Below are 26,852 nucleotides of genomic sequence, written 5' to 3' on the forward strand. Positions count from 1 at the left end.
TGTGATTATTTAATCATTATTTATTGAACAAGCAGTGCACTTTATTTTTTTATTTGCATTTCTGTGCCCAGTATCTGGGTTACGGTGTATAGCTGCTGTTAGTTGTTTACGTTTAACTGAGCGCAGATATTTACCTACTTACATCCTCTTCATTCTCATCACTAAACATTTCTAAACAGTGGAGTCTTGAGTGGAGTGTGAATAAGTATTGCTTTTTGACTGCTGGTGACTGCTGGGTTGCATTTTTAGGATCTTTTTGGGCTTTTCCTTGTAGCTTTTTAATACCCTTTTCTGACACTTTTTAAATAGGTTTTTTCTTTCTTCTTTGCTTCCTTCAGGCTACTAATTAAGGGGAGTGGTTAATTGGGGGCGCAGGTGCTTGAGGTCTATATAACTTTGTGTAGAACTCATTGTGATCCTGCTCATCTTGAGTCTGTGGGAACTCTGTCTAATGCCGCGTAGACACGATCAAACAATCCGGTGGAAAAGTCCGGCAAACTCAAGTCCGCCGGACAATCCCCCCGTGTGTAGCCTCTGGCTGACTTTTTTTACCCAAAAGTACGGCGGACTTAGAAAGTAGATTTGCACTCCAATCTTCCCGCCGGAGTCGCATACTTGATGCTGGGACTGTGACATCATAATAGGCGGGGACATCATCTGGTGATGTCCCTATATAAGTCGCTGCACGTCGCGTCCGTGCCATTGTGAGCGGAGAATGCGACGAGGCAACATCTGAAGAGAAGAACAGAAGACGGCGACATCGGCGACTGAAGATCGGCTGTAAAAGAGCTAGAAGAAGGCACGGTGGCCCAGCAAGAAGAACCGAAGAGGGCGACAAGACCCCCGAAGAGGGGGACAAGACCCCCGAAGTCGGAAGAAGAGGGCGGTGGCGAGGAAGAAAGCCAGGCTCCTCCGCTAGCAAAAGAGCTAGAAGCAGATAGTGGAGGAGTCCGGCGAGAAGACCCCCGAAGACGGAAGACCCCTGGAGCTGTGCAATAAACTATTTTAACCCTTGTGTGTTGTGTTTTTTTTAACTTTTTTTTACAGGTGAATGGGTAGGGGTACATTGTACCCCATACTCATTCACATAGGATGGGGGGCCAGTATACGGATTCCGATAAGCCCCCGGCCCGCAGACCCTGACAACCAACGGCCAGGGTTGTCAGGGAGAGGCCCTTGTCCTCATCAACATGGGGACAAGGTGCTTTGGGGTGGGGGGGGCCATGCGGCACCCCCATGTTGAGGGCACGCAGCCTGGTACGGCTCAGGAGGGGGGGCGCTCGCTCGTCCCCCCTTTCCTGGACGGCCGGGTAGCGTGCTCGGACAAGGGTCTGATGTGGACTTGGGGGGGGGGCCCCCACGCCGATTTTTTCTGCGTTGGGGTTCCCCTTTAAGTCCATACCAGGTGGCGGGGCCAGCGACGTCTCCTTCGCGGGCCCTGCCTACCTGGAGACGCGCTCAAAATGAGCGGACTTTCCTCTGCATGTGTGGGCGAGTCCGTTCATTTCAAAAGTACGGCGGATAGTACGGCGGACTTAGTACGCCGTATTAGTCTGCTGAAAAAGTGCCGTGTGTGGGCAAGTAGCCCGTTCGGAAAGTCCGCCGGATAGTCCGCTACGTGTGTTTGCGGCATTAGTGGAACTGGTCAAAGTGGTGAGTTAAAAACAGGAGGTTATAACAGGAGTCATAGTACCTGTGTAGTGTGAGTACCTGAGTCTTGTCTGAGTAGTGTGTGTGGATCTTTAGTACTTTTGTATTGTGGGTGCACGCTGGTCTGTGAGTATTAGTGTCAGGAAGCTAGTTGTTAGGTCATTTGGATTGGGTATAATCTCTAATCCTCATTAAATGAATAGGTACGATGACTGGCGGGTGTGGAGAGGCGACTCGGTGTACATTTTGCGGCATTTATGCATTCCTTGATCATCTGATCGAGGGCAAATACTGTGCAAAATGTAAGCACATTGTTTTCCTGGAAGCCCAGGTTCTGAACCTGGGGAAGCAACTGTCAGCACTGAGAGGACCCTCCACCCTAAATGAAAGCCAGGAATGTACACGGCAGGTGCCGGCAGGGAGGTGGGTGGAGACAAAGAGGTGCAGGCACTAGCAGAGAGTAGATGGGTGACAGTCAGGAAGGGTAGATGGGCAAATGCCAGGGAGGCGATCCAGGGCTGGAGCATCCCAATAAGTAAGCTCCATTGAGTGACATTGGTGATCCCAGTCAGGGACCAGCACTGCTGGAGCTGAGGGATTCTCCTAGCTGCCAGGGGAAGAACTCCTCCAGTGATAGTGGGGGGGGAGCGAAGGGTAAGGAAAGACAGATTCTGGTGGTAGGGGACTCAATTCTTAGGAGGACAGAGAGGGCAATCTGTAACAAAGACCTAAAGTGCCGAACTGTACGTTGTCTGCCAGGCGCTCGGGTTCGGCACATCACAGATCTGGTGGACAGATTACTGGGAGGGGCTGGGGAAGACCCAGCAGTCATGGTGCACGTTGGCACCAATGACAAATCAGAGGCAGATGGAGTGTCCTAAAGAATGATTTTAGGGACTTTGGAGCTAAATTGAGGAAAAGGACCTCCAAGGTAGTAGTCTCAGGAATACTACCGGTACATCGAGCCACACCAGAAAGGAAGAGGGAGATTAGGAAAGTAAACAAGTGGCTCAAGAGCTGGTGTAGTAAGGAGGGGTTTGGGTTCCTGGAGGACTGGGACGACTTCTCAGTCAATAACCGGTACTATAGAAGGGACGGACTGCACCTAAATGAGGAGGGTGCAGATCAGCTGGGATTAAGGATGGCCAAAAAGTTAGAGGGGTTTTTAAACTAGGCGATGGGGGGGAGGGTCCAGAGATAGATAGTCAGCGTGGAGCATATTCCAGAGGGTAATATTAGAGGCATTAGTGATAGGGGTAACCAAAGTACATAAACCCAAGGTAAATATAGTGGCAAGTCCTAGTTGTAATCTCGGAACACCCAAGAGGATAGTATGTGACCGGTCAAAATATATTAATGCATTAAAATGTTTGTTCACCAATGCCAGAAGTCTGCCAAGCAAAATAGGTGAGTTGGAAGCTTTGGTGCATCAGGAGAGCTAAGATATAATCGGTATTGCTGAAACTTGGCTTCATTCCTCAAATGACTGGACTATTAATACTCCTGACTATGCACTCTTTCAGAAAGACAGAGTAAAAAGGAAAGGTGGAGGGGTCTGTCTGTATGTGAGAAGTGATCTCAAAGCGAGTGAGAAAGAGAACCTGGTGGACGGAGAGTGTAGTGAGTCTGAAGCATTATGGGTGGAACTGCATACAGATGGGCGTAGTTCAAAGTTAATCATTGGAGTTTGTTATAGACCACCCAATGTTAATGAGGAGGTGAAGACTCAGCTCCTTGCACAGATAGAAAGGGCTGCAAGGGCTGGAACAGTGATAATAATGGGGGATTTTAACTACCCAGAATTTGACTGGAGTAATGGCACTGCTGGGACAGTTAAAGGGCAATAATGTATAAACCTATTACAGGACAATTTTATGGTCCAGTTTATTGAGGCTCCAACTAGGAATGATGCTCTGTTGGACCTGGTAATCTCAAACCATGCAGAACATATTACTAATGTTCAGATAAAGAAACACCTGGGTAGCAGTGACCATAACATGTTAGCTGTAAGCAAAAATCACATACGGGAAAGATAAAAACAATTTCAAGAGAGCAAATTTTCCAAAGATAAGGGCTGCTCTCCAGGACCTAGACTGGGAGAGAATATTGGCATCAATGGGCACAGAACAGAAATGGGAATTCTTCAAAAAGACTGATCTTACTGCAAAGTATATTCCCATGGTCAATAAGTTTAAAAGGCTAAAAATAAAACCGATGTGGCTCACGGCCAAAGTTAAAAAAGCTATAAACTATAAAAAAGAGCTTTTAAAAAATACAAAAATGAAGGAACACTAGTGTCATTTAAATGTTACAAAGAATATAACAGAATATGTAAAAAGGAAATCAAGGATGCAAAAATTCAAAATGAAAGAAAGATTGCAAAAGATAGTAGGACAAACCCCAAAATATTCTTCAAATATATTAATAGTAAAAAGGTAAAGTCTGAGCATGTAGGCCCTTTACAAAATAATCTGGAGTGGATGACTGGGGACAAAGAGAAGGCTAACTTATTAAATACTTTCTTCATCTCTGTGTATACAAAGGAGCATGGGGGAGCTCATATCCATAATGGGGGTGGTAGTAACACAGCCCCAAATCCACAATGGCTCAAAAGTGATATGGTCCAGAAGTATTTGGACAGAATAAAGGTAGATAAAGCACCTGGACCTGATGGCATCCACCCACAGATCCTAAAAGAATTAAGCTCTGTAATTACAAAGCCATTGTATCTAATTTTTAGGGACTCATTAATGACAGGAATAGTACCACTGGATTGGTGCAGGGCCAATGTGGTGCCTATATTTAAAAAGGGAACAAAGTCTTTACCAAGTAAATATAGACCTGTTAGTTTAGCTTCTATAGTTGGGAAGATACTGGAGGGATTAATAAAAGACCACATAGAGGAGTTCTTGCAGGAAAAAAAAGATTTTAACCACTTGACCACTGGGAACTTAAAGAGGGATTCCACCAAAAAAAAAAATATTAAAAGCCAGCAGCTATAAATACTACAGCTGCTGACTTTTAATAAATGGACACTCACCTGTCCCGGGTTCCAGCGATGCCGGCAGCCGAGGCCGATCGATCGCTCGGCCCTCGGCTGCTGCCGCCACCATTCTAGGTGAGGGAATCAGGAAGTGAAGCGAATCGGCTTCACTTCCCGGTTCCCTACTGCGCATGCGCGAGTAGCGCAGCGCAATAGGAATTCTCTGCGCTGTCACTGGGACCCGTGTGTGGCAGACAGCGCGGCAGGACAGGAAATGGCGTAGACTCCCACGGGAGTCTATGCCCGGAAGTGGGTGTAAATACCTGTCTTTGACAGGTATCTCCACCCCCTCCCCCCTGAAAGGTGCCAATTGTGACACCAGAGGGGGGGAGGGATCCGATCAGCGGAGGTTCCACTTTAGGGTGGAACCCCGCTTTAAACACCCTTAATAACGAGACCAATTTTCAGTTTTCGGTGCTCTTACATTTTGAATGACAATCATGCAACATTGTACCCATATGAAAATTTTGTCCTTTTTTTCACTCAAACAGAGCTTTCTTTTGGTGGTATTTAATCGCCGCTGGGTTTTTTATTTGTGCTATAAAAGAAAAAAGACCGAAAATTCTGTAAAAATAAATAAATAAATAATAATAAAAAAAAGAATTTTTTTTTGTTTCTGTTATAAAATTTAGCAGATTAGTAATTTTTCTTCATACATTTTGGCCACAGGACCCGGCGGTCACGGATGCTCTCAAATGTGCACCCCAGGGGGCGCGCGAGAGTGGAATTCTGGGAGGACGTCATATGATGGCCTCTCAGAGTTAAACAACCGCCCTGAAGCTGTCATTTGGCTATGGCCCGGTTGTTAAGTGGTTAAGCAACAGACAGCACGGATTCATGAAAGACAGAAGTTGTCAGACAAACCTGATTACTTTTTATTTGGTGGTAAGTAAAACCTTGTACAGAAGGGGTGGCGGTGGACGTAGTATACTTGGATTTTGCAAAAGCGTTCGATACAGTTCCGCATACATGGCTAATGTTTAAGGTAAAGTCTACAGGTTTGGAAATATCAGTTTGTAAATGGATAGAAAACTGGCTAAAAGACAGAATTCAGAGAGTTGTGGTTAATAATTCTTACTCTGAATGGTCTAAGGTTATCAGTGGTGTACCCCAAGGTTCAGTGCTGGGACCCTTACTTTTTAATATCTTTATAAATGATATTGGGTCTGAGATCAAAAGTAACATTTCCGTCTTTGCAGATGACACCAAGCTATGCAGTGGAATAACGTCCTTACAGGATGTCTCCAATTTACAAGCCAACCTCAATGCTCTGTCTAATTGGGCGACTATGTGGCAGATGAGGTTTAATGTTGAGAAATGTAAAGTTATGCACTTGGGGGCTAAGAATATGCATGCATCATACATTTTAGGGGGAGTACAACTGGGGGGATCCATAGTGGAGAAGGATCTGGATTATTTCCTAAGTTTTTTTTTTTTGTGGTTGAACTGGATGGACTTGTGTCTTTTTTCAACCTGACTAACTATGTAACTGTGTAACTATCTGTCATGCTCAGAAATGTGTAGGCCTCTTCACTAGTGTACCTTCGATTGGACATTATGGCCTCTAAATTTACTGATACACTAGTGAAACTCACAGGAAAAAAAAGCACCTGACTATCAGCGACTGCTTCAAACGCTAACAAAAAAACTGTTAGCATTCGCAGGGATCAGGCCTGACTCTGTGAATGCAGCGGTTATATGTTTAGTGTTTTGTAAGTGATAGTGATCGCTTGATACTGCACTTGGGTGGGCTGGGCTGGGCGGAGGGGCTAAAAGCAGGTGCTAGCAGGTATCTGGGCTGATCCCGCTAATGTGGCGTTTTTGGGAACCTAAAACTATTGCTAATATAGTTCTGATCAGATCAAAGATATCGATACGTTCAGACATTATACTACTAAGGGAGGTGTATGGTGCGTACGTGGGTTAGTGCTACTGGCACTAATCTGATGCTGCCTGGAGTGACGCAGACCCTGACTGACACTAAAACCTAACTGATGTCCCTGCCGGGTGATCAGGGGGTTAAACTTTTATTGGGTAATATATTGGGGGTGCCCTGACGCTATAAAAAATAACTAGCTAACCAGTGTCACCCTTAAAGAGGAAGTAAACCCTGATGAGTTTACTTCCTCTTTCATTCCCTGCAAAGGTAAAGCATAATGGACTACTATGCATCGCATAGTAGTCCATTATGTGTCACTTACCTGACACAGGAGCCAGCAAAGTCACTGCTGTCCCCTGTAGTCTGGCGCATCCATCTTCTCGGTGGGTCTCGCCACTCCGCCGCTGTCATTTGGCGAAGCCGCGATGACGTCACTCCTGCACATGTGCACGGGAGCCGCCACGCGCGGCATATCGGCGTTGACCGCGGCGCGCTCAGTGCGCCTGCGCGCCGCTGTCTATGGCGCATGCGCCGTAGACAGCGGTGCCTGTCTTTCGGCAAATATCTTCTAAACCGTGTAGCTTTAGGAGATATTTAGGGCTGTTACTGATTACAATTTTCATGTTCGATTAATCGATTTTATTTTTAATCGATTAATCTACTAATTTCGATTAATTATAATGCACATACAGATCCAACTACTTTTAGCTGATCTCCTTGCATTGCAACTCTGCATTAGTCAGTGGTAAATGTGGTATACACTATATACAATCACCCGACACTAGATTAGTTTCCACAATCCATGACTTAACTTCACAGTTCACACAAATACGTTTTAAATTCAAACTGTAGCACTGACGTAAGTCATTTTTTTTCCACAGTAGCGTGACAATCCCTCCACCTCCGGTCTAACTAATCACTCTCACCTTATGGCATGGACCCCTGTGCAAACAGGTGGTCATGCAAGCGGGTATCAAAAGGGTTAACATGGATTATAAACTTCTCTCACGTCTCCTTAAATCTCAGCAAGGACGCCAGGTCATGGGTAGAAAGAAAAGATCTAAGTGCTTTTTTTGATCGATCAAAAGAATTTTGATTGATCAAAAAAATTAATGATTAATCGAGGAATTAATCTTTAATTTCCACAGCCCTAGAGATATTTCTTGGACCTACAGGTAAGCCTTAATCTAGGCTTACCTGTAGGTCAAAGTGTGTTGTAAGGGTTTACAACCACTTTAACACTAATACGGTGATCATTGGTGACAGGGGGTGATCAAGGGGTTAAACCTTTTATTAGGGGGTCCCTAGACCTATCTGGGGCTACTACTAAGTACCCTAATGCTGATTAGTGTCACAAATGGCACTAGTACAGTGATCAAAGAAAAATATGAAAACTGCACTGGATGGCACAGTGACAGGGAGTGAAAGGGTTAACTGGTCGGGTGATCGGGGGTGAAATGTGTGCCTATGTGTACTGTGTCAGTGTAGTGTTGGTGTTGGTGCCTCTCTCTGGAATAGAAAAGAGTTCCACGAGGGGAGATGACTTTACTCAAATGAAGGATTTCATTTGTCAGAACCGATCAGCAGGTCCAGGGCAGAAATCATTGGTCTGGGCCTGGAGACTGATCAGTTCTAAAATTAATCCAATTGCGGCGGCCGCCTAGGGGGTCCAGGGCAATAAGGCACCCGTGTTACGTTTTTGATGCGGTTTTGTTAGTCACATGACCTATGAAAAACACACCATAAGCACAGTAATATCATGGTAACAAATTGTGGCAAAATCATGTTAAAATCTCTACAAAATTTTGTGCGTTATCGACACCATTTCTATTATCGACATAATGCCATTAACACCATTTTCAGCCAATGTGTTTCGTCCATCAAAGTGCATCTCTAGCAAAAAAGTTAGTTTGGTCCAAGATGTATTGCATTAATTCTTCAGGGAAAAGTGATTGAAAGGGGGGATTGAATACAGGTAAAGGGGTACCACGCTTAGGACAGCTTAAGAAAGGTTGCTGCCTCCCCAGAGCCTCCCCCATAGGGGAGTCCTAGATGTATAAGAAATTAAAGTGAAAAAGGAGGTAGGTGGCGCTACCTATATACTAAAGAGTGATCTGTCAGATCACTCTTTAGTTGGTTTAAACAACTTAAGCATAAAATAGATAAAATAAAATAAAAATGAATTAAGTACTCAATTCTATGTATACCTAGCTCCACACCAAGTGGTCCAAAACAGAACTATCAGCCCAAAGCTGGAAACCTGAGCCCATAAAAATGAAATACATTAATAAGTACCCAAATTGGTTACATACATCCAGACACATAAGATTAAAAATGAGCCTCCATAATGCATACATTTTGAACCCCAAAAAATTGGTATTGTGCAAGTGACTTGTGCTCACAAAATCTTGACATTGCGTGCTCCTCCTAATTGGTCCCCACTCACCATCTCCTTTAACCCCTACAGGGGTAGTGTGCATGTAGATTCACAATGTAACCAGCATCAGGTGTCCGCATCCCTTAGGCCGCGTACACACGGGCGGACTGTCTGGCCAACTAAGTCCGTCAGACAATCCGACAGACAGTCCGTCCTACTTTTGAATGAACGGACTTGACCACACACGATGAACAGACAGTCCGCTGAAAGCTTGCACGATGACGTGTACAGCACGTACGACGGGACTAGAAATACGACGTCCAATACACTGCAATGCAACCTTCGGCCGTGTAAATCCTTTCTGAGCATGCGCCATACTTAGTCCGTCCAACTTGCCTACACACGAGCGGACTGTCCGCTGAAACCAAAGTTGGACGGACAATATTACGGAAATTCAGAAAGACTTAGTCCGCCAGACTGTCCGCTGAAAAAGTCCGCTGAAGCCCACACACGAGCGGACTGTCCGCTGAAACACGTTTCAGCGGACCAAGTCCGTCAGACAGTCTGCCCGTGTGTACGCGGCCTTAAACAGCCTTCAGATATCCAGGCAGCGGCAGGTGTAATTAATCATATTCCAGTGTTGGGCAGGATAAGGAGATCCAATCAAGAAGGGTATCCGTTTGGAATGAGCTCGGTGTTCAAGTCGAACACATGTTCGACTCGAACATCGGGTGTTCGCCCATTTGGTGAAGCCAGAACTTTGAGGTCCGTTCACTCCATATTCGTGTGGCGCTTACGGCCCACAATGCACTGTGGCATCACAGTGCATTGCTGGCTGATGATTGGCCAGGCATGCACTGTGGCCCACATGCTTGGCCAATCACAGCACCGGCAGCGAGGAGAGCCATAATTGGCCACAGGCAAGATGCCTGTAGCCAATTATAGCTCAGGGGGTTTAGTACACGCCCCGCACTATATAAAGCCACCTGCGTGGTGGCCTTGTGTAGTGTGTTGCGGCGTTCATAGAAAGGATAGGCAGGGACAGTGTCTACATTTCTTGTGATTGAACCTAGCGCAGTTACAGTCAGTGTATTGTGCCACCTGCACAGTGTACACCTGAAGCTACCCCCAGTTGCTGGTGTTCTGATCCTATACCACAGGCATCTGCAGCAGTTACAGTCAGTGTATTGTGCCCCCTGCACAGTATACACCTGAAGCTACCCCCAATTGCTGGTGTTGTTCTGTTCCTATACCACAGGCAGCTGCAGCAATTACAGTCGGTATATTATGCCCCATGCACAATATACACCTGAAGCTACCCCCAATTGCTGGTGATCTGTTCCTATACCACAGGCAGCTGCAGCAGTTACAGTCGGTGTATCTAAGAGCAGCCAAGAGACTAAGACCCCGCCAGGCCAGATGGGCCCTCTTTTTTGCAAGATTCTGCTTCCACATTACCTATCGGCCTGGATCTAAGAACGGGAAGCCTGATGCCCTTTTCCGTATGTTCCAAGACACTGAGGTTCCCCCTGAGCCTGATACCATTTTACCTGCTAAAAATTTTCTTCTGTTACAGATTGATCTCATCTCTCAAATCAAGACAGCAGTTCAGAACCATCCCCCATCTCAGGAACTCCACCTTCATCCGAGAGAGGGTCTCTATTTTCATGGCAAGCTGATCTTCGTTTCTGGGCATCTACGGACAGCAGTTCTTTACATGTGCCACAACCTCACCTTGGCAGGACATTTCGGAGCTCATAAGACTTCAAATATGACTCTCCGCGCCTTCTGGTGGCCAGACTTGGTACATGGACTACATTAAGTCCTGCACAACATGTCTTTGGAATAAGACTGATAGAGCCATGAATTGGGGTCTGTTGGAGCCTCTTCCTGTTCCTGATAAATTATGGACCATGATCACCATGGACTTTATTGTTGTACTACCCCCATCAGAAGGCTTCACCACCATTTTTGTGATTGTGGATCGATTGTCCAAAATGGCCCACTTTGTGCCCCTGGAAGGCACCCTTTTCCGCTGTAGAGACTGACGCTTCTTTTATCAAGGAAGTTGTACGCCTACACGGTATTCCTGCTAACATTACCTCAGACCGAGGGGTACAATTCACTTAACAATTTTGGAAAACCTTTATGTGAAGTTCTGGGCAATAAACACTGTTTGTCATCTGCATACCACCCTCAGACTAACGGTCAAACAGAGAGGACAAACCAGACCTTGGAGCAGTATTTGTGTTGCTTTTCCTTATTTGCACAAGATGACTGGACCTCTCTTTTGCAGTCAGCGGAGTTTGCATATAATAACACTATTCATTCCGCAATCAAACTCCCTTTTTTGCAAACTATGGGTTTCAACCATCCTTCTTGCCTGATGTTACCCCCAAATCTTCAGTTCCCGCAGTACAGGATCATCTGAAGTTCTGGAGGTCCAACAATCAACTTTTTCAAGAAACTATCACTACATCCCAGGTAAGTAATAAAAGGTTCTATGACAGGAGGAGAAGGGGTAACCTAGACTTTAAACTGGGGCATGAAGTAAGGCTTTACTACGAACCTAAAATTGGCTTGTCCCTCTAAAAAATTGGGACCAAGGTACATTGGCCCATTCCCAGTAAAGAAGAGGATCAATGTTGTTGCCTTCAAGCTCAACCTGCCGGCGAATTTGAGGATTCAAATAAAAGCAAGGAAGTCAATCAGCGCAATAGATATATCACAAAGACAGCAGCTGAACACTGAGGACCAACTTATCAAACCCTTACAGAGAAATAAATAAAAAGCAGTGCAGCGCAAAACAATTAAACACAAAAAGACATAATGTATAGAGATTGCAAGAAAAAGAGAGTCCAAAGATGCACCAATAAGTGTCCATGCAGGGTGATCCTATTAATGAGAAAGCACGGTGTAAGACATTCTCTTCAACCAAGTGATCTCCACCAATTGAGAGTGCTAGCAGCTCACTTCATCTGATGGACCCTTCAGCATGAATAGGGTCAAACAAGCAGTCCCTTAATACAGGGTAAATATGGTATTCCACTTTCACCTCCATAGCGTTAGGAATATATTACTAGGCAGTGTAGATCACATGTATCCAAAAGTAGGCTCCACCGATTTCCAAACGAGCGGACTTACAAATCTCTGGGTTAGACTTTCCACAAATTGATACTGTAGATCTCTATCCAGTTATTTGCCACACTCCCCGACTCTTTCAATCAAGATGCCAAAGAATTTTCTGCTGCAGCTGTCCAGGTTAAGGATAGCCTGCAATTGTTCAACACTTGCGTTAAGTCTTCTCTCTCCTTGAATTTGCAGTGTAGAGATAAGGCTTTTAGCCGCTTGTATAACAAATTAGGTTAATAGAACAAAAGATAAATATGGGCTCATTCGGACTGTCATCATGGGACTGTCATCACCACTACACATATCGAGGGTATGTGTAGTGGTTTCCATCCACTCAGTTGGGGAGGCAGTTCTTAAAGCCTAGAGGAGTCAGAAGGTCACACTCTGGCAGTGTCAGGGCTGGCTTCTCTGGGCTGGCCGCTCAGCTGTTGGCTAATTGCCAGCTCTCTTCTCTTTCCACAGTTACCAGCTGTTCCTGATGATGCTCGTCTGACCTGCCTACTTAAAGCCTTCCAGCTCATTTCACCTCTGCCTTCGCCTTGGTCACATCACTTGCTGACATCCCTTCTGGCTCCTTATCCTGCTTGCTGTTGCTCTACTTGGATCCCTGACTTCTGGCCTGGCTGACTACCCGATCTGGTTACTGGACTCTGGCTATGCTTGACTACGCTTTTTCTATTTACCTTTTTATTTTTTATTAATAAACAAGTGTGATTTAATTGTACTTCTGTCTCAGCCTGATTCATGGTTTCTGACAAGGAGATCACTTGGTTGAAGAGAATGTTTGTTCATTAATAGGATCACCCTGCATGGACACTTATTGGTGCATCTTTGGACTCTCTTTTTCTTGCAATCTCTATACATTATGTCTTTTTGTGTTTAATTGTTTTGAGATACACTGCTTTTAATTTGAGGATTCACCCGGTGTTTCACGTATCTCTCTTAAGCCGCGTACACACGTAGCCGTCTGTCCGACGTACTTAGTCTGGTGGACTTCCCGCCAGACTGTCCGTCGGACTTTCCGAACGGGCTACTTGCCCACACACGCCACTTTTTCAGCGGACTAATACGGCGTACTAAGTCCGCCGTACTATCCGCCCTACTTTTGAAATGAACGGACTCGCCCACACACGCGGAGGAAAGTCCGCTCATTTCCAGCGCGTCTCCAGGTAGGCGGGGCCCGCGAAGGAGACGTCGCTGGCCCCGCCGCCTGGTATGGACTTAAAGGGGAACCCCAACGCCGAAAAAAATCGGCGTGGGGGTCCCCCCAAAGTCCACAACAGACCCTTGTCCGAGCACGCTACCCGGCCGTCCAGGAAAGGAGGGGCGAGCAAGCGCCCCCCTCCTGAGCCGTACCAGACCGCGTGCCCTCAACATGGGGGGTGCCTTGGGGAAGGGGGGGCCGCGCGCCCCCCCACCCCAAAGCACCTTTTCCCCATGTTAATGAGGACAAGGGCCTCTTCCCGACAACCCTGGCCGTTGGCCTTTAATAAGGGGGCCCCCCGGATACCGCCCCCCCACCCTATGTGAATGAGTATGGGGTACAATGTACCCCTATCCATTCACCTGTAAAATAAAGTACAAAAAAAAACACAACACACAAGATAAAATAATTTATTGCACAGCTCCGGGGGTCTTCCGTCTTCGGGGGTCTTCTCGCCGGACTCCTCCAGCTATCTTCTTGTAGCTCTTTTACTAGCAGAGGAGCCCGGCATTCTTCTTCCTCACCACCGCCCTCTTCTTCCGACTTCGGGGGTCTTGTCCCCCTCTTCGGTTCTTCTGCCGGGCCACCGTGCCTTCTTATAGCTCTTTTACAGGCGGTGGCCCAGTCTTCTGTCGCCGCCGCCGCCGCGTTCCGTTCTTCTTCTTCTTCTTCTTCTCCTGGAGATGTTGACTCAACATTCTCTCCGGGCGCAATGCCAGGGACGCGCTGCGCTGCCACTTATATAGGGACAAGGGGCGGTGTCACATGGGTTGATGTCACATGGCGACAGTCCCAGCATCCTCCGGGACTGTGACATCGTAAGGGGGCGGGGTCACCATGTGACACCAACCCATGTGACACCGCCCCTTGTCCCTATATAAGTGGCAGTGCAGCGCGTCCCTGGCATTGCGGCCGGAGAGAACGTCGAGTCAACATCTCCAGGAGAAGAAGAAGAAGAAGAAGAAGAAGAACGGAAGGCAGCGGCGGCGGCTGCGACAGAAGACCGGGCCACCGCCTGTAAAAGAGCTATAAGAAGGCGCGGTGGCCCGGCAGAAGAACCGAAGAGGGAGACAAGACCCCGGAAGTCGGAAGAAGAGGGCGGCGGCGAGGAAGAAGAATGCCGGGCTCCTCCGCTAGTAAAAGAGCTACAAGAATATAGCGGAGGAGTCCGGCGAGAAGACCCCCGAAGACGGAAGACCCCCGGAGCTGTGCAATAAATTATTTTATCCTGTGTGTTGTGTTTTTTTTTGTACTTTATTTTACAGGTGAATGGGTAGGGGTACATTGTACCCCATACTCATTCACATAGGGTGGGGGGCCGGTATCCGGGGGCCCCCTTATTAAAGGGGGCTCCCAGGTTTCTGATAAGCCCCCCGCCCGCAGACCCCGACAACCAACGGCCAGGGTTGTCGGGAAGAGGCCCTTGTCCTCATCAACATGGGGACAAGGTGCTTTGGGGTGGGGGGGCCGCGCGGCCCCCCCTTCCCCAAGGCACCCCCCCATGTTGAGGGCACGCGGCCTGGTACGGCTCAGGAGGGGGGTGCTCGCTCGCCCCTCCTTTCCTGGCCGGCCGGGTAGCGTGCTCGGACAAGGGTCTGTTGTGGACTTTGGTGGGACCCCCACGCTGATTTTTTTCGGCGTTGGGGTTCCCCTTTAAGTCCATACCAGGCGGCGGGGCCAGCGGCGTCTCCTTCGTGGGCCCCGCCTACCTGGAGACCCGCTCGAAATGAGCGGACTTTTCTCCGGGCGGGAAAAGTCCATTCATTTCAAAAGTACGGCGGACTGGGATACACGCGGCCGGATTGTCCGCCGAAATGCGAGTCCGGCGGGAAGATTGGAGTGTAAAACTACATTCTAAGTCAGCCGTACTTTCGGGTCAAAAAAGTATGCCGGAGGCTACACACGGGGGGATTGTTTGGCGGACTTGAGTTTTCCGGACTTTTCCACCCGCTTGTTTGATCGTGTGTACGCGGCATTAGAATGATCCATGGCTAACCCCTTCCCTGATTGAGAACCTAAGATTCCTCTCCCATTGCTTGTTGAAGGAAACAAAATTTGCGGTGGAAGCCATTCTGGATTGCTGCAAGAGAAGGGGTCAAACCCAATTTTTGATTCAATGGAGAGACTATGGCCCTGAAGATAACTCTTAGGCCGCGTACACACGGGCGGACTGTTCGCCCAACCTTGTTCGTCAAACAATCCGACAAACAGTCCGCTCAAAATTAGCATGAGCGGACTTGACCACACACGATGAACGAACAGTCCGCTGAAAGCGTGCGCGATGACGTGAACGGCACGTACGACGGGACGAGAAATTCGACGTCCAATACACTGCAATGCAACCTTCGCCGTGTAAATCCTTTCTGAGCATGCGCGAAACTTAGTTTGTCGAACAAGCCTACACACGAGCGGACTGTCCGCTCAAACCAAGTTTCAGCGGACTGTCTTACGGGAATTCCGAAAAACTTTGTTTGTCAGACTGTCCGCTGAAACTGTCCGCTGAAGCCCACACACGAGCGGACTGTCCGCTGAAACACTGTTCAGCGGACAAAGTTGGGCGAACAGTCCGCCCGTGTGTACGTGGCCTTAGGAGCCTTCTTCCAATGTACATGCTTCACAGTTGATTCGGGCCTATCTTCAGCTTCACCCTGAGAAAAGAGGGGGGGCAATGTAAGAGAGCTATTAGTTCCCGTCTGGTGCACACTCGCGAGCATGCGCACGCACAGGCGTCTGCAGATGCCTGGGCGCATCAATGCACATGCGCAGCGGACTGCATGCACATGCAGGAGCGCGCCCATAATGCCAATTTAAGGAAGCGCTGTGACCCCAGACCATTGCTGACTGGTCTTCAGTTGTTCCCTGATATCTGAATCCTGTTCCTGCTCTGATTACTGGTTTCTGATCCTGGCTTCCCATTTGACTCTGCTTCTGCCTGCTGCCTTGTACCGTGCTGTCCACTTTTTACCAGATCCGGCTATCGTTGTGACCTTGCTTCTGTCTGCTGCCTCGCACCTCGCTGCCCACCTGTTACCGGACCCGGCTATTCTTGAGACCCTTCTCTTGCCTTCTGTGTTACTCCTCATCATTCTCAGAGTGTCTGCAACCACGATCCTGCAACCCACTGTGACCTCTTGCTGCAAGTCTACCAGGAACTTTACATCACCTAACGTTCCAGTACCACTGTTCCTGTGGAGTGCCTCTCTAATTCCAGATGATCCTTGATGCACAACTACTTATCTTGATCTGACGGTTCTCCTGCTCTTCCAAGATCGCATCGTCTGCTGAAAGTCCCCGGACCACATATGCAGGCACTGTGTTCCTCCTGGCCCTCGGTTCCCTCTGTTCCACTTCCAGCGGGACCAGGGCTGGATATACAAAAGAGGCCGACCTCGTCATTTCAGTCTCCACTGAAAATGGTATGTGGCAAACTCACTATACTATCTGACATGGTGAAGGCCTATATTTATCTATTGATGTCAATTCCAGATATCCTTCTGGTATACAGTATCTTCTAATGAAGCAGATTTTAGAACATCTGTGAAACACATCCAGAATCTACCACCAGAATGCTAGCTCATCATAGGGATAAATCGCGTTGGTTTGAAACCTGCCAAAAACCATGGTCACGTGGTTTCATGAACAAAACATTTATCTGATAATCCTGTCCACAACATGTATTGTCTTGTACGGCACTGTGCAATTTGTTTCTTCACCTTTTGTTACATTTGTTACTCTTTTGTTCCTTTGATTGCTTTGTTATATCCAGCACTACATTTGATGGACCCACATTTATGGGTGTAATGCGTCTACCAATTTGTTGAGGTTGCTTGTGTTTTGTCCCACATACAGTAGGTAGCATAGCTTCCAACTGTCCCTGATTTCAAGGGACTATCCCTGATTTGGAACAAAGTCCCTCTGTCCCTCTTTTCTTTTCATTTGCCCCTCGTTTTGGTCTGATCTATAGTTGTATATAAAATTAACTTTTTATCTTTCAAAAAGTGTTTCCCAGTGCTAAACCTTTCATCCAATCACTACATTTGTAAATTGTAAAAAAAAATATACAGGAATAATAGTGGTAAATAAAAGCACTTGTGGGGTTATCTAATATTTTTTTGGTAAAATTCTCATTTAAGGGGGAGTGGCAGGATGTGTGTCCTATGCCTACATACTTGCTAATAGGCGTCCCTCATTCTCATCTCAAGAAGTTGGAGGGTATGAGGTAGATGGATTGTTATAATCTAACCACCATCTGCCCATGCCCCCAGTCCATTCCATTCAATCCCCCTGTCCCTAATAAGGCCATATATCCTCCAGACTCAATCATATACTGCTGCAAATTCAAACCAGCTCACCCACAAGCCATCCATCACAACTTCAACCCAAGCCTCCATCCCCCACCACCCCAAAGCATTTAGTCTGTGGTCCCCTCCAGCCACCTAACACCCCCTCCACCCTGATCCCCAATGACCCCAGCTCCTCATCTATCTATACCCCATTCCCTCCCTTCCCTCCAATTGGTGGTGACACATTCTGCTGCAATTGATGGTGACACATGCTGCTGCAATTGGTGGTGACACATGCTGCTGCAATTGGTGGTGACACATGCTGCTGCAATTGATGGTGACACATGCTGCTGCAATTGATGGTGACACATGCTGCTGCAATTAGTGGTGACACATGCTGCTGCAATTTGGTAGGACACATGCTGCTGCAATTTGGTGGTGACACATGCTGCTGCAATTGATGGTGACACATGCTGCTGCAATTTACTGGGACACATGCTGCTGCAATTTGCTGTGACACATGCTGCTGCAATTGATATTGACACATGCTGCTTCAATTTGGTGGTACACATGCTGCTGCAATTTGGTGACACATGCTGCTGCAATTGATGGTGACACATGCTGCTGCAATTTGATGGTGACACATGCTGCTGCAATTTGATGGTGGCACATGCTGCTGCAATTTGGTGGGACACATGCTGCATCAATTTGGCGGGACACAGGCTGCATTTTATGTGATACAGGCTGCATGTAAGGAGGGACTCCGCTGGGGGCACCTGATGTAAGGACGGACTCCGCTGGAGACACCTGTTGGCAGGCGAAATGGCTAGTGACACGATCAAGGCTCCCGCCGATTCTGCATTATGCTGAGTTGAATGATTTCATTTTATATTACAATGTTATAATAGAAATAATACGCTTCAATCATCCTGACACCATAACAACCATGGTGCTGGGATGATTGAAGTGCTAACACCAGGTGTTTGGAATATCTTTATCTGCTGATTGTTAAACTTTCTAGAATACACATTTCTATTGTTATGTAGGATCTGGGCCTGCTGTCCCTCCATCCCTCTCTCCCTCTCCCTCATCCCTCGTTCATCTCAGACACTAACCAGACCACCTTAGAGCTACACCCACTATTTCATTGAAGCCACGCCCCCACCCTAAAACTTCACCAGCCGCCAGGTGTTTGGAATATCTTTATCTGCTGATTGTTAAACTTTCTAGAATACACATATTTCTATTGTTATGTAGAATCTGGGTCTGCTGTCCCTCCATCCCTCTCTCCCTCTCCCTCCATCCCTCATTCATCTCAGACACTAACCACACCACATTAGAGCCACACCCACTATTTCACTGAAGCCACGCCCCCATCCTAAAACTTCACCAGCCGCCACTGCTTTGCTTAGACCAGCACTACAAGTGTAAGCTTGTGTTGATGCCTCTTCTATAAGGTGAAATCCTCCTCCATCAATGCCTCTTCATCCACCTCACAGCCATAATTTTCCAGTGCAGTGGCATTAACAGAACAAAGGGGCTGCTATGGGCTCTCATAAAAAGTTCCCAATAATGCCCTTTCTGCCCAGCTCCACCATTCCTAGAAACTGTAGTACAGCTTCTATAAATACAAGAGGATATTTGAATGAAAGGGGTGTACCTTTCAATCATCCACCTGTTCTGCATTCATAGATCGCTTTCCATTCCTAGAAGCTGTACTACGGCTTCTATGAATGGTGGAGCTAGTGAGAATGGTTGTGCATAGCCAGGGACTCATGAGGAGAGTCTGTGACAGCTCCCACAGTTCTATTAAACCCCACCGCACTGCACCGCAAGAATATGGCAGCAGAGGTTTGGGGACAGAGCAGAATTTCAAGAGGCACTCTGACTGTAAGATATATGCCATGTGGTAATTTTTTTTTTATTTCGTCTGCACTCAGGCTTTGAAGGGGTTGTAAAGGTAAATGTTTTTTCACCTTAATGCATTCTATGCATTAAGGTGAAAAAAACCTCCATCAATACCGGCTCCCCCAGCCCCCCCGTTCTACTTACCTGACCCCTCGAAAGCGCTCGCCCAGGCTGTTGATTGGCTAGAGTGGATGGATTGAAAGCAGCGCAGCCATTGGCTCTTGCTGCTGTCAATCATATCCAATGACGTGGCGCTGGGGGGGTGGGTCCGAGTGATACAGTGAGCGGCTACGGGCGCTAGCTGTATCACAGGAGCGCGCCGCAAGCACTCCACACTTTGCGAGGGAGCTCGCATTAAGTTGTGGAGCGGAGACAGCTGCCGAGGGATCCCAGAAGAGCAGGTTCAGGGCCACTCTGTGCAAAACGAGCTGCACAGTGGAGGTAAGTATAACATGTTTGGTATTTTAAAAAATTGCCTTTAGTGATCCTTTAAAGGAGAAGTAGGGCCAAAGCTATTTTGGCTCAGCTTCACTTGTGGGTCACAGGAGTGCTCTTAGTTCTGCACTCCTGTGCCCCAGATTCAGCCGACAGCAGTCTAAAGTCTGGTGTTGGCTGTTGTGACTCAGCTGGTCCAGACTCTAGAGTAGTGGTTCTCAACTACTGTCCTCAAGACACATTAAAGGGCCAGATTTTAAATATTACCTTGGGAAGATGCAGACTAGAATATTGCAATCACTGAGCAGCAAATTATATCCCCTGTGAGTTAGTTCCGTTATCTTGCAAACCTGACCTCTTAGTGGGTCCTGAGCACAGGAGTTGAGAACCACTGCTCTAGAGGGATCCCGACTTTAATGCTGGGATCCACCCACATGCCTGGCAGGTAGCTGGCTTAGCCTCTCAGTGTGCCGTTGAGAGCCTGAACCAGCCACTCTCCCCCTCTACACTGCCCGGTACTGGAGGGGTAGATGACTAATAGTTATCGGCTCTATGTTCACTGAAGACCGAAAACGGAACAATTATCAGTCTTCGGGGGTCTGATGCTGCATCTAGTGAGTATGAATGTTTGTTATTTTGAAATCCCACACTTGTCTTTTAAGATCCTTAAAGTGAAGTTCAAAAAAAAAATTAAAATTCAGCAGCTACAAATACTGCAGCTGCTCACTTTTACTATATGGACACTTACCTACCCAGGGCGCCTGCGATGTCCTCACCCGAAGCTGATCTGTCCCTCGACTCCTGGGTGGAGGCGCTGGCATCTTCGGTAAGGGAATCAGCTTTGCGGCTTCACAGCCTGGTTCCCTACTGTGCATGCGTGAGTCTCCCTGCACAGTCTCACTGGACCCTGCTGTCTTCTGGGACCTGTGTATCTCCCAGAAGACAGCGGGGGGGGGGGCGGACATGGTGTAGATCACCGCGGATACTGTGGCGATCTATGCCCGGAAGTGGGAGAAAATGCCTGGATTATCCAGGTATCTGCTCCCCCCCCTCCCCCCTGAAAGATGCCAAATGTGACACGAGCAGGGGGGAGTCCGAAAAGCGGAAGTTTTTGGGTGGAACTCCGCTTTAAGATACCAAAGTTCTTCAACAGAGAGAAGAATGGCAGAGTGGGTGGCAGGACAGATAAGTATAAACTATTTTCCTTACCTATTTTCAACTTTTGAAATCAGTGACAGACTTGCTTTAGGTTATTTTAGGGACCCCAAGGTCTGTTTGGACTTGCTCTTTGAAAAAAGTCTCTGTGCTATGTTTGGCTATGTTGCAAACTGCACCTAGTTTCCAAGTGTTCTGGAATGTGGGTGTGTCTCATCTGAGCAATACAGGGAAGGGACCTGCACCTGTCACACTTGTAGCTGGGGACTTGAAAGAGCACACACAGGGAGCTGTCCCAGAAAGTCATTTTCAGGAGGAATGTCAGTTTATTGCTCTGGGCTTGTGAATTAACTATCCTGGATTTGCCTCACTGCTTCTGTTTAAAGGTGAGCTGTCTGGTTCAATAATGTTATTATTATTATTGCTAACAGGTTAGAAAAACTGTGCCAAGTGAATGTAAAGCAATATAGCTTCACCAGGATCTCGTACATAGACTGCCAGAAAAGGGTTAATGGTTGATGGGCCGGATTTTTCTTTATTTTTACAAATGGCACAGGTGTACCTGCAAATGCTGGAATACATTGGATGGTCTCTGTTATTGATCAATCAGTTCTTGTGATATTTCTTTTTCTCTGCTTAGACATATTTAGGCTAGGTACTAAAGGACAATCCTATAGCATTTTCTTGACAATTTGGAAGTGGTCAGAAACCTGTCAGAGTATGCCCTCTAAATACTGACAAAATTAGTAAAAAAACAGGAAATGGCAAATTGGATTCTAAATACTCGAAAAACCATATAACACATTTCCGATTTTTAAATGGAAATGGTTGGGGGTAGCATCAGTGGTTGATAACCATGGAACATTGCAGGAGGGAAATGCTATTGCACTTCAAGATTGTGCAGTGAGAGGTTAGTTACCATTGTTAACTTTAATTGCTGAAAATCTTTTTTTTTTCTTATGAATTATTTTACCTCGACCTCAAATGTCTTTTTTTTTTTCTGCTCTCCATATAGACTACACCAAGAGGCTGGGTTCACACCTCCAATGGATGCGGCTCGAAGCAGGGGTCCAGTGTGTCCCTGTTCTTCGTTCCAGGGATGAATCGGGGACAAATTTTTGCCTGAATTCAGCCCTGGAACGAAGCCAAAGATGCACAGTGTTCCTGTGCAAGCCGATCCACAGCCGCAACGGAAATATGTGAACCGGCTCCATAGAGGCCGGGTTCACACCGCTGCGATGCGGGAACGCCACGAATCCGCAGCGGTTTCCCGCATCGCACACCTCCCGCCGGCAGTTCACACTGCCCTATGCGGACGGCTGGGAGTGTCAATGTTATGTTAATGACACCCCCAGATCCGTCCGCATATCGCAGTGCGATCTGCCGACTCGCACATGAATCAGATCGCATGGTGTGAACCCCCATGCGATCCGATTCTGTTGCAGACCAAAAAAAGGGTCCCGTGCGAGTTTGCTGCGGGAGCGCTGCGAATTCAGCCATACTATCTGTATGGCTGAACTCGCATCGCTACAGAGATCGGATGTGATTTGCGGTGCGAATCACATCCGGATCTCCCCCCGCAGCAGTGTGAACCCAGCCGAGTCGGTGAACCCAGAGAGTCGGTCACAATCTCCTGTCATGCGAATTGAATGCGGGAAAATCCACATCCAATTCGCTTGTTTTCCTTCTAATGAGCATTCTGAGGTGGCATGATTTCAAGGCGGCATTTGATGGGTACCAGGGAGGCATCCTTTGTAAAGTCTAAACCAATGCGCTGCACCTGCATGCACTGCATCAGAAGAGATATGATTTTGTCGTGGCAGTAAAGCATAGCACCACAGCAATCCTAGAAACTAGTAAACTAGATTTAAATCTAACAATATTTTAAGCAGCAGAAAATAGTGGAATAATTACATTGATAGTATGAGTATGCATATCATCGTTGTATAGAAATTACGACATAGGCATTTGTTTAAGTTAAGTAATTAGACCCTAGATAGATATATACAGTATAGTGCATATTTCTAATGCATTGACTGTGACATTCAACAAACATACACTGCAGGTGAATCAATCACTTTAATTAAAAACACACCAGAAAGAGTCACCGAAAGAATGTTTGAACGCAACATTCACTCCTTTATAAATATACCCCTAAGCGTTCACTCATGACTTACAGTGAAAAGAAGCTAAAACAAGTTATTTCATGGTTTTTGAACTGTAAAGAGTTTACTGCTGATAAGGTTTCCGTTTTAGATCACTTACCTTGAAGGCATGTTTAGAAAACTAATTAGCAAAGATTTGGGCTTTATTGCACAGGAGGATATTAAAAATACTAATATAAACACAGGATAAGCTGGTAGAAAAATCAAATGTAAAAAATACTTGTTTTGGCACATAATTACACGTTTATACACCTTTATAACATTAGAAGCGGATGAGTACAAACCCATTTTTCTTGCCTGAATATTCATGTATAATAGTCAGTGGAATTAATTATTGTGCATATAAGTGTGTAAATTATGCCAGTAAGCACCTCGTATGCAGGTTTGGGGTACTTTTTAAGCCGCTTAAATGCTGCTCTAAAATATAAATTGAAATGTCATAATGTTCATGGACACATTGCCTGCATTCAGAGGCATTATAAGAAAAAAAAATATGTCTTTTTAAAGTGTTTTTTTTTTTTTTTTTCTGCCAGTGTGCACGAGTTCTTAATCATACATTCATTTTGTGTTTACTGCTGTGTAATTTGTTTTTATGACTGTAAGTGAAAGAGCAACAGTGATTCAATTAGTTTCAGTGGTCATTGTATACGCCTTGACCTTTAATCATACAACAGTGTTCCTGTGACATGGGGCAATTACCAGCTGATTCATAAAGGAAGCACCACCCAGATTGCATTTGTAATTGATAGAAATGATTGGCAAATAGTGACCAGCTTTGATACTCTAATGGGCTACATATATACATTGTTTTTCATAGAAGAATGAGTAGGTCATTTTGTGTAAACTGTTAAAGCTTTGATGTCCACCTCTGTGTTGAGCACTTTGTTATATTAACCACTTAATGTTCGCTCTATAGCAGTTTTACTGCTACAGGATGGCACCTCTGTGCCAGATCACGTGTATATATACATAATCCGACTCTTCCGACCAATTTGTACTTATTTTTACCAAAGATATGTAGTAGTATAAATTTTGCCCAACATTTCTGAAGAAAAATGACTAATTTACTAAATTGTATGACAGAAACAAAGAAGAATACATTTTTTTACAGATTTTTTCTTTTATGCACAAAAAATAAAAAACCCAGCGGTGATTAAATACCACCAAAAGAAAGCTCTATTTGTGTGAAAAAGGGCAAAAATTTCATAGGTACAGTGTTGCATGAATGAGTAATTGTCATTCAAAATGTGAGAGCACCGAAAGCTGAAAATTGTTCTGGTTATTAAGGGGGTTTAAGTGCCTAGTGGTCAAGTGGTTAAGATCCTTAAAGCGAAGTTACGCAGAAAAATTTAAAAGTCAGCCGCTACAAATACTGCAGCTGCTCACTTTTACTATATGCACACTTACCTGCCCAGGGCATCTGCGATGTCCTCACCTGAAGCTGATCTGTCCCTCGGCTCCCAGGTAGAGGTGCCGGCATCTACGTGATCCGAATCTTCCGGGTAGGGGGGCATACATGCGTGCCACTAGCGGCTCACTCCCACTCACAGCAGGAGCCGATCGGCGGGTACCTTGGATTTGATGTCCGGCAGCACTCCGTGATCATCAGGCAGAGAGACAGAATGTAAACAAGGCAGATTTCATTATGACAGGAGGGAAGGGAGGGAATTTGTATCCCTGCAAAGTAGGGAATAAATTATAACTACCCCAATGATCAGCTCCAGGGTGATCATGGAAGGTGTAAAGATACCTATGAGCACTGCAACAATTAGCAGATGCCTATGTGAAGCCAAGCTAGCAGCAAGAAGCCCCCACAAGTACCATTGTTGAAAAAAACGACATGTGCTAAAAAGGTTACAATTTGTCAAAGAAAACATTGACTGGCCTAAAGAGAAATGGCGCAACATTCTGTGGACTGATGAAAGCAAGATTGTTCTTTTTGGGTCTGGGGCCACAGACAGGTTGTTAGATGAGCCCCAAACACTGAATTCAAGCCACAGTACACTGTAAAGACAGTATGGGGATGTTTCTCACACTATGGTGTTGGACCTATTTACCGCATACCATGGATCATGGATAAGTTTGAATACAACAAATTACTTGTTAATCATGTTGCAGAAAGAGAAAATTTCCTTGAAATTGGTGTTTCATGTTTGAATACTGCCCTGCGGCCCAGTCTCCGAAGGGAGGGGATCATGCTCTGCTTCAATATGTCACAGTACATGTTGGCATTCATGTTTCCCTCAAGGAACTGTAGCTCCCCAGTATCAGCAGCACTCATGCAGCCCCAGACCATGACACTCCCACCACCATGCTTGACTGTAGGCCAGACACACTTGTCTTTGTACTCCTCACCTCACCAAATAAGTTTATCTTGTTCTCATCAGACCACAGGACATGGTTCCAGTAATCCATGTCCTTAATATGCTTGTCTTCAGCAAGCTGTTTGCGGGCTTTCTTGTGCATCATCTTTAAAAGAGGCTTCCTTCTGGGACGACAGCCATGCAGACCAATTTGATGCAGTGTGCGGCGTATGGTCTAAGCACTGACAGGCTGATGCCCCTCCCCTTCAACCTCTGTAGCAATGTGTGTAGCACTCGTACATCTATTTCCCAAAGATAGCCTTTGGATATGACACTGAGCATGTGCACTCAACTTCCTTGGTTGACCATGGCAAGGCCTGTTCTGAGTGCAACCTGTCCTGTTAAACTGCTGTATGGTCTTGGCCTCTGTGCTGCAGCTCAGTTTCATGGTCTTGACAATCTTCTTATAACCTAGGCCATCTTTATGTAGAACAACAATTCTTTTTTTCAGATGCTCAGAGAGTTCTTTGCCATGAGGTGCCATGTTGAACTTCCAGTGACCAGTATGAGAGAGTGAGAGCAATAACACAAAATTTAACACACCTGCTCCCCATTGACACCTGAGACCTTGTAACACTAAGTGACATGACACCAGGGAGGGAAAAGGGCTAACTTGGCCCAATTTGGACATTTTCAACTTAGGGGTGTACTCACTTTTGTTGCCAGCAGTATAGACATTAATGGCTGTGTGAGTTATTTTGAGGGGGCAGCAAATGTACACAGTTATACAAGCTGTACACTACTTTACATTGTAGAAGTGTCATTTCTTCAGTATTGTCAATTGATATAAAAATATTTACAAAAATGTGAGGGCTGTCCTGACTTTTGTGAGATACTGTATATTTTTATGAGATCTTTTACAGCACCATATCAAAGACTTATTATAGCACTTGTCACTTTTTGTTGAATCACATATGACTTATAACACGTGTCACTTTTATGCCCTGTACACACGACTGTATGCTGTTCCAATGGACCAAAAACGACACAAGGGCAGCTATTGGCTACTGGATATTGAACTTCTTTTTTCTAGTCCCGTTCCGTTGTACGTCATCGGACTTTGGCGTGATTGTGTGTAGGCAAGTCCGTTTTGGCGGAACTCCGTCAAAGTCCTTCGGAGTTCAATCGAGAAGTCTGCTTGTGTGTATGCAGCATTAGAGTTTTTTAGACTCTGTATGCCCTGTACAAATGGACGGAAATTCTGACGGAAAAGGTCTGATTGGATTATATTGTCGGAAAATCCAATCGTGTGTGGGCT

At 46.1% G+C, this 26,852-nt stretch overlaps 1 protein-coding gene across 1 annotated transcript in view; it reads left to right on the top strand.

Moving 5' to 3' along the window:
- Positions 1-21,326: 21,326 nt before the first annotated feature.
- Positions 21,327-26,852, top strand: part of EPS8L1 (EPS8 signaling adaptor L1) — a 304,222-nt gene continuing 298,696 nt past the window's right edge. The window contains exon 1 of the mRNA XM_077457059.1: positions 21,327-21,452. The gene's annotated coding sequence lies outside the window, so the exon portion shown is untranslated. The remainder of the gene's footprint in view (positions 21,453-26,852) is intronic.

This window comes from Lithobates pipiens, unplaced genomic scaffold (genome assembly GCF_037356315.1).
Source record: "Lithobates pipiens isolate NorthernLeopardFrog02 unplaced genomic scaffold, aLitPip1_a1.2 Scaffold_27, whole genome shotgun sequence".
Classification (NCBI taxonomy): Eukaryota; Metazoa; Chordata; class Amphibia; order Anura; family Ranidae; genus Lithobates; species Lithobates pipiens.